At 44.0% G+C, this 9275-nt stretch overlaps 1 protein-coding gene across 1 annotated transcript in view; it reads right to left on the reverse strand.

Annotated features, from left to right (window-relative positions):
- LOC124555289 overlaps window positions 1-8075 on the reverse strand; it is a 31431-nt gene extending 23356 nt beyond the window's left edge. The window contains exons 1-2 of the mRNA XM_047129162.1: window positions 6938-8075; window positions 1543-1710 (exon numbers count right to left, since the gene is read on the reverse strand). The gene's annotated coding sequence lies outside the window, so the exon portion shown is untranslated. The remainder of the gene's footprint in view (window positions 1-1542; window positions 1711-6937) is intronic.
- Between the last annotated feature and the right edge of the window lie 1200 nt (window positions 8076-9275).

Here is a 9275-nt window from a genome sequence, read left to right on the forward strand (position 1 = left end):
GTGATGCAATTTCTTAGGACATTTTTCCAGTTACCTGCCACCATCACTGGAACAACAACACTTAACACAAACTCCTCATTATGTAACTGCAAAACCCATCTTTCAAGACTACGCCCATGAAAAACCTAACCTACTTCAATGGCATGCTATACCTGACCCTTCTTGCTTCCCTGAATCAGATGATATCAGCACAAAATAGTCACTTAATGATGGACCACCTGCTTGATGACATGAAAATTTATTGCACCGAACACCACCACTAACTTAACACTACACAGGAATTAGCATAACTCTCATAAATATTGTGTATGTCACCTGAGATGTAGAGTTGCCAAAATCCCACCTTTATCTTTCTTTAACCTGCAGGCCCATAGCAGTCATGTCAGAATCAGTGACTAGGTCTCATTGAGTGAGTAAAGGAGTGAAAACAAAACAAGGGGCCCTGACACACCATGTTTGAGAGTTGCAAGAGTCAGATCATGTATACCATATGATATTAAAATGGAAAGAGGCCACACAAAGGGGAAAATTAAGCAAGAAGTGTTTGCTCTGAATTCATGCAGTAGCAGTAGAATGTAAAGTGCAGGGTGTTGCTGCCCAACTCTTAAGCAGTAATCCAGTATCCAGATTAATCTATGACAGGAAGAAATGTAGCAGTATAGAATTTTAGTGGCATGGAAAGCAGCCCAGGACTGTAATCAGACCACAGTCACAGATAGCAGGCCAAACAGTGCCCCTACCAATGCAGCAATTCAGCATAAGCCTCTACTTCTGTACCATCACTCCCATGTGCCAACTACCTAGAAGTGGAACAGTCTTCAAGAAGCTTCTGCAGTTTGACACATTGACACACAACAGATGAACCCTGGTCATCAGCCTCTGCCCCAGAGATTTCCAACACAGAAACACTGCTCTTCTGTAAACTCAGCTGGGGCATCAGTATTTAAAACCCCTGGTACAGCCTGTCACCATTGGTACAGTTGGGCTGTAGCATGATGCGCAGCTGGTGCCAGATGTCATCTAACATGACGCAGCCACTCCCAGTTTCTCTGGGCCACGAACCAACAACCACCGTCTGACTGCCTGAGCTCCAGCAGTCAGAAACCTGGTGCCACCTCATGGTCCAAACCATGCAGCAAGTTCCAGCCAGTTCCACACTCAGGGAGAACCACTGCCACCCACTGCTGCTCTACAGCTTGCAGTTCTGTGTTCATCAGATACATATCTGGGTAGTTCTGTCGGGGCCACTAGTTTAGCCCTGGCTACTGGCTGCCTCACTTTGCTTCACCATCCCATCTCACACTCCCAGCGTGCTCAGATCCCAGGAGCCTCGCCCATGCCTACTGTCTGTCTCTCTGTCACAGATGCACTGCTCTGTGTTCATGTATGATCATTAATAGAGAGTTCTGGCAATAGACTAGCTGTCTGCATCATATGCACCACCACCATGCACCTCCATCAGAGAGCCATTTGTCCGTATGTTCCAAAAGCATACCCCATTACATTCAATTAAACATTACATTTAGGACAACAATGACTTACCTTATGTACAATATTTTCATCAGATGTCTGAATTCCATTTGCTTCTTTCAGTTCTCTCTCCCTCTGAACTGCCTCATCAATTTCTTGTTGAATTCTTGTTGTTGCAGGCCGAGGAGGCTGAGTATGCTGTTGTTCACTTGAACTCAGAGTTTTATGCAGGAAACGAAACTACAAAAACAAACAGTTGAAATCATAAGAACTGTGTTAACAGTCACATATAAAAACTAAGAATTTAAAACTTTTCCACAACTATTTTATCAAAAAGTCTACATATTATCCATTTTCTAATGATGGCCACATTGTCAATAATGATCAATGGACATGCATAGTATATACTAGCAGCACACAGTGGCCTGAAACCCAGCATGCTTTGCATCAAATCATTAAGGGTTAGTAGTGGGAGGGTAACCCTATGTGCCAACTCAATTTTGCCTCTCAGTATCAGTTTTTAAGAACTTCAAAGGTAGGAAGTTTAGTTACAGTGTGAGAGTGTGTGTGCGTGTTCTCATGACCTATGCTTAGTTTTAAGCTGCCCACAATATCCGCTTGCCGATTTTATTGCTGTGCACATCACTATGTGGGTTTGGATGTTTGGCTTCCCACGTATGGACTCTCATCATAAGTTCATGTTCTCTCAAGGGGGCTGTGCTGCCCAGCTATTATCAAGCCACCATAGTCCCATGAAGCAACTACACAGTCAGTGTAGAGGAGCAACGTTATCATGCCTGTGCCGATACCAAAGTGGCGATGAAGGACATTCTTAAAAATTTCGTGTTGTAATTTACACCCCCTTTTCATAGTGTAACACTGGGCCACAATGTGGGCTCAGCTTTTCAGCTGCAGCTGACACTGATAACCAGAACACAGACTTGGTTCACATCCTTGCCTAGCTGGAGGGGACCAGGCACACACTGGGCATTTTTCTTCACTGCCCCGATTATTTTTTCTGGTTTCAGTGAGACTATGAAAAGGTGGGAGAATTACCTTCCCCCACTTCTTGCTGCACTTACACATAAGGGGTATCATTTATCTAGTTGATAAGGCTATTGATAAGGCAGCCTTCTTGTCCAGCAATGTGGGTTTCTATGAAGTTGTCCAGAATTTTAAGCTCTGCTCCAAGCCTGAGAAAATCTCTTAACGAGCTTTGTCAGTTACTTATGCAGAATTTTGGTCATCAAACCCATGTGGTGGTGGTGGTGGTGGCGGCGGCGGCGGTGTGGTTGCAGTTTAACCAACACAACAAGTGCCTTGAGCAGTTGTGTGTGGCCTGGATGGCTGGTCTGCAGCACCTCTTATGCAAATGATGTTTTGAGTGTCCAAATGTATGCTATCTCTTATGCAGACTCACTAATTTGGGACACGATTGTCCGGTTAGCTCCTGATCCTAATGTTCAGACTAGGGCATTGACCTTTAGCCATTGTTGCCACCAAAACGTCACTGGAGCATCTCTTTGGGTGTGGATCAAGCATGATGTACATTTTTCTCATGTATGACTGGCTCAGCATTCTCCATTAGGTGCTCATGCTTTCCACAAATGAGCTATGCTGTCTAGCAGTTGTCCCCCTGGCATTGCATGCTCATCTATTCCACTGGCTGCATGGATGCATTGCACTTGGGTATTACTTGTATGAATGCATTGGTGCTAAGTTGTGTGTGCTGGCTGGTGATCAAGCTTGACACTGAACATCTGGGTTTTGCTTGTGGGGCCTGTACACAGAACTAGGCTACACTGCTGCACCAGGTCTCTCTTTGGTGAGTCCCAGAGCACCATTGAGATAGGGTGCACATCAGTTTCAGTGGTCCATTTTTGTGCAGCTTGTGGTGGTTGGTGGTTAACGCATTGTCCAATTTCACATATGAAGCTAAGCTGTCCTCTACATCGTCTACTGCAGCTGTTCATGTGTTTTATTTTTTTTTTTTTTTGCCACCGAGGAATCCCCTGGGACCCTCTTGTCCAATAATGGGAGGCCATTTGTGTCAAGGAAGTTTGAGGACTTTTGCATCCACAATGGTATCCAGCATCTGACTATATCCCCACTTCACCTGGCTTCTAACTCTGAGGTGGAGCACTTCATGTATACATTTAGGACCCAAATGAGGATGTCTGTGTATGCTTGTCATCGTATGTTAGACATATACTCTTGGGACACCCCTTACAAGTTCTGAATTGCATGTAGTGTGTTTTTTCAAAGTTTAGTGACAAAGAATTGGCTAGGAACCAGTGATTAATGTCCACAAATATTTTATTGGCTGATCTTTCTAAGACTACACTTGATTTGCTATTTATTGCAATGTTTGTATCATCGGCAAACAAAACAAACTTGGCATCTGGTAATGTTACTGATGAAAGGTCATTGATATACACAAGAAAACGTAAGGGCCCCAAAATGGAACCTTGTGGGACCCCACATGTAATTAGTTCCCAGTTGGATGATGCCTGATAGCTTGATACATGTCTCTTTCCTAATAACACCCTTTATTTCCTGCCAGAGATATGAGATTTGAACCATTTTGCAGCATTTCCTGTTACACTATAATATTCTAGTTTACTTAAAAGTATATTGTGATTTACACAGTCAAATGCCTTTGACAGATCACAAAATATACCAGTCGCCTGCAATTTTTTGTCTAATGAATTAAGCACATTTTCACTGTAAGTGTAGATAGCCTTCTCAATATCAGAACCTTTTAGAAATCCAAACTGTGACTTTGACAGTATGTTATTTGAGATAAGACAGTTATAAAGACGACTGTACATTACTTTTTCGAAAATTTTTGAGAATGCTGGCAACAGTGAAATTGGACGGAAATTTGATGCTATTTCTTTATCTCCCTTCTTAAACAGTGGCTTAACTTCAGCATATTTCAGCCATTCAGGAAATATTCCACGGATAATCGACTGGTTACACAGATAGCTTAATATGTTTCCAGAATGAGATTTTCACTCTGCAGCGGAATGTGCGCTGATATGAAACTTCCTGGCAGATTAAAAGTGTGTGCCCGACCGAGACTCGAACTCGGGACCTTTGCCTTTCGCGGGCAAGTGCTCTACCAACTGAGCTACTGAAGCACGACTCACACCCGGTACTCACAGCTTTACTTCTGCCAGTACCTCGCCTCCTACCTTCCAAACTTTACAGAAGCTCTCCTGCGAAGCTCGGAGCTGCTGATCAATGAAATCCTCCACAAACGGCTGCAAATACCTTGGTATTCTCTATGATTTACAGTAAACAGGTGCTTCATTCGCTGTTGGTATCCTATGTTGTACTAATGGAGTTGCTGGTAACGGCCCTTGTGGAAAAACAAATCCTTAAATTCCCACAATAATTCTTCCATATGCTCTCTTTCTCGTCCTTTCAGATAATTTTGACACGCAATGCAGTTCTATCGCCAGTTAGTGGTTGATCGCTTCGCCTACCTCCCGAACACCAGTATTCGTCATCTGGCACGTCTAACTTTGCTACTAAAACTCATTTCCTCAAATTCGCGTCTACAGCGCTAAAATTATCGACGTTCACGGGAACTACTCGCCCGTCGTTCCCCTCCTGTATGCGTACAACACTACCTTTCACAAAACAACCCAGTGAACCCAAATCTTCATTAACCTTCAATGGTTCAGTAACACATACTGTAGCCGCAGGTAGATTCGACTCCACACTTACCCAAAGCGATTTCCCAGTGCCACTAGACACACACTCATGCGAATTAAGCCTGAATGCTAATGTACGAGGTTCAATTGGTTTGTTCATTACGTTGAACGCCCCTCGCGACAGCTCTGCATTGACAACAGTTTCCCCTAGCGGAAATAACATTCCACCAAGTTCCACAGTTCATTGTCCAAGGTCAATTTTGCCATGATGTTGATGCAAGAAATCTACTCCTAGGATCATGTCGTAGCCCTCACTTACTCATGGTACTACCTCCATGCAAGCATTAAATCGGACTTTCCCTATTCGAAAGTCAACTGTCACTGACCCCAGAGGGGTGACCTCCTCATCCCCCACTCCACGCAACCTATAACGTGGTGGGTCTAGCTTCCTTCGTCCCCTTATATTTTTAGTAGTCACTGACACTAGCGCCCCTGTGTCCAACAAAATCTTAAACGTTTTAGTTCCTATGGATCCAACCACTGAACATTCCACCGCCGCATACGTATTCGTAGCATTGAAATTAAACGGGAGCCCCTTTACGTGGGTCTTGGGCCCCCTCTGTCGTTTAACGATTGTCCACCTCTCCTATCTCCACTTCTCCATCCTGCACGCTGCTGATTTCCACCTCTTCCTCTATTCCTTGGCGACTGGGTACGTTGCCTCTGCACATGTCCCGTACGACCACACTTAAAACATTTCACACCTGCCGTAAACACTGTTTGCCTCTCGCGTGCCCCTGTTGCCACGTCTATTTCCTCAGATTGAATTGCCAGCTGAATGGCCGAATACAAATCTTTCGGAGTCCCTTCACGCACTTTCCGTGACATATGCGCCGGTAACCCTCTCAAAAATACATCAAGTGCTCTTTGCTCAGCCTCCTGCAACAGAACGCTATTCACTTCATCGCTCTGACCCAACTCGTAAGTATACTCATTAATTTCCCTTATCCTGTCCGCAAATTTCTCCACTGTCTCCCCCTGTCTCTTAGTAATTGTACTTACCCTCTCCCTAAAGTACCGAGCGCTATTTTGTTTCTTGTATTTTTGTAAAAGCCCTTTCTTGAACTGTTTAAACTGTCCTACCTTCCTTAAGGTCTCAGAACACCTTACATATGTTTTCGCTTCACCTGTTAGTCTAATCTTGGCTATATGTAACAACTGCTCGTCAGACCAACCATTCATCACCACTGAAGTCTCCAAGTCCTCCACAAACGAACGCACATCCTCAGATGCCTTGCCAGAAAACAGAATAATCAAACTTGCCGCGGCTGCATCAATCTCCTTCGCCCTAGGCATAAACGACTGATCAGATGCGGTTTCCCGCTCACTTCTAGATGTTAATTCATTTCTCAACTGTGTATTGTCTGCTGTCAACTGTGCTACTTTTTCCAACAAAATCCGCGCCGCTTGTGGTTCCGACACACCTTGCCTCCTTGACTCTGCCACTATGTTGCTTTCGTTCCCAGTTAGTCCCGAAACAAATCGATTAAGTACAAGAATAATCTGACTTCCTACAGCTCGATATCGTCATACTCAGTATCATCATTCATAAACATATACAAAAGTAATCAAATGCCACCAAACAAAAATCTTACTGCCTCAAATACACTAACACTTACTGTGACAACAAAAAATACTATGCCCACGAAAACATGTACAATGTGGCTTGCCAGGAACCATACGCGAAAAAACAAAAAAGAAAAAAAACGTCCTATCTCAAACAGAACAATTTTGGCAGCACTCACCACATCTTGTGACCATAATGCAGGTGGTGGGCTCGAACGTCATACTGGACAGACGACGTCCGCTATTATGACACTAAATGTAATGGCTGATTGCCAGGAGGTGCCGACAGCCGGCTGAGCAGTCTTCTTCCCCATTCATTCAGCGCTGCTCCGCCGGGAGCTGTAGGCCGGCCCCGCTGCTGCTGCTTCTTCCTCGCTGGCGTAGCTGAGAACGCGGCGGCAATGACCACCCGCGATCTGGCGTCCGAATCTGCTGCCCTTGCCTCGGGAAGTGTCCAGCGTGTGTCGGGAGCCGAGACGACTGCCCGCAGTAGTGAGCTGAAGGGTGGTCCGCCTGGCTTGCTGCGGACCCCGCGTCGGTCTCAGAGAGTCGAACCAACGACCCGGCGTGGACTGGGACGCTGGCGCCCCATCTGTTGCTGTATGTAGCCCGGTGGTGTGATACGCCCCGCCGTCCAGGAGAGCTGCCACACTTGAATGAATCTCGTTAGAAAATGGCACTTATTTATACTTGGCTGTGCGCCAATGCTTTACCAAGAGGGCCGCTTTGCATCACGTATGCATAACACTTAGGTTGGCCAGTGGCCCTCTTCTGCTTGTGACTTGCGCCATGGAAATTGCTGTGTGCGCCCTCTCTGGCAGTTCTAGGCCCCTGTGGCCTCTATTTGCCTTCGCAACTGCTGGTATGCGTAACTTACTGCAATCTGGCTAGCACCTGCCTGTAACTCGTGGTCCAAATATCGCACAAAACTAACTTTCCCTATCCTAAGCGGTGTTGCCGCTGCAGTACAAACAGAAATATCGAAGCACATCTAGTAAGCACTAAGAGCAAATACTTACGGAAAAAAAATCCGAGCAGCAATTGAAATCAACTCTGTACACATGCCAAATCCTTGTTGGAGACCCCTACATGATAGGGTGGTAGTCAAATGAACATGTAGAACTGTGTCCAGACTTAAGACTCTGTCAAGTGCAGCACTATATGAGTCTGCAGACAGGCTCTCTGATGGGTCATAGCAGTACACACAATTGTTTCCAGACTTTGATTTTCTAATACATCCACCATCTGCACCACTCATTGAATCTCTTATAGGTATGAAGTGACTGTTATTATACTTTTCATGATCATCCTGTCCAAAATGCATGCATCTGCATCTTCAAGGAGAGGGGAAATCTTAGGACTGTTTAGTAGGTTGGCATATAAGACGCTCAAATATTTTCACAGAAAATCAATGAACACGTGGGTATGTTAGCAATAAGAGCGTATACAAATGGCAAGGTGTCAAGAAAATATGAAAAATGACAAAAAATTGGTAAAATTGAGGGAACGCGTGGTATTATCACGTAAAACTGAAGTAAATACATGAACATTGAGGGAAATACGATGAAGTATGTAAAATAGTGAAAACCTCGTAAAATTACGGAAGTTGAGTGGGCATACTTCAAATTAGAAAAAAATTACCAGTAATATTGAGTGAAATCGATAATATTACATGTTTTGGAGGAGGAGAGTGAACTGATGCTGCATATAGGCCTAAATACCTTAATAGTGGAAAGAGAAGGAATTCTAGAGACAACAATATTGTCTCACACATGAGCAATACAGCCTCACATCGGACCATGACTTCTATGTGCAAGAGGGAGGCTAGCAGGAACGGTGGTAAACTGCATGATATTTATTTCCTCGTAAGATCTCACTGTTTCTTTGTATGCATTTTCGGCTATCAACAGTCATTTTATAGGGTGGTTGTGAACATATCATAATTTCCGAACCATAACTGAGCTTGAACTCCCTAAACAGTAGGCATCATACAACTTCAGAAACCTATGTAGTGTTTGTGTAACAAAGAATCCGGTGTTTTCTTTGGTATTCAAGGTAGATGTTTTATCACCTTACAGTTTGTCACCGTACTTTATCGTAGAAAAACTTGCGTGTAGAATGTATGTCTTGCGCTGGAAATATATTTCTTACATTGGAATATTAACAACGTTGCATTCTACATGACTAATGATTGGTTGGAAACTGGACAGCTCTAGCATTATGGTATGTTTAAGGGGAGAATCATGTAGCCCTTGGAATGCATTTATGTTCAACAATCATTTCTCTCTTTCCGATATCTCCTTGGCGTAGACACCAAATATCTGAACAATAATTCAGATTTGTTAGCACAAGTGATGTATGTAAAATGTTTTAGCTTTTTTTCTAAATCGCAGACTGGGGTTTGTGAGTTACTGCAAACCCTGTGTGTGTGTATGAATGTGCGTGTACATTTTCTTGACAGTTGTCCTGTATAAAGAGTTATTCCAGCACGGAGTGCAATTTCACATGTCAAACACC

This window comes from Schistocerca americana, chromosome X (genome assembly GCF_021461395.2).
Source record: "Schistocerca americana isolate TAMUIC-IGC-003095 chromosome X, iqSchAmer2.1, whole genome shotgun sequence".
NCBI lineage: Eukaryota > Metazoa > Arthropoda > Insecta > Orthoptera > Acrididae > Schistocerca > Schistocerca americana.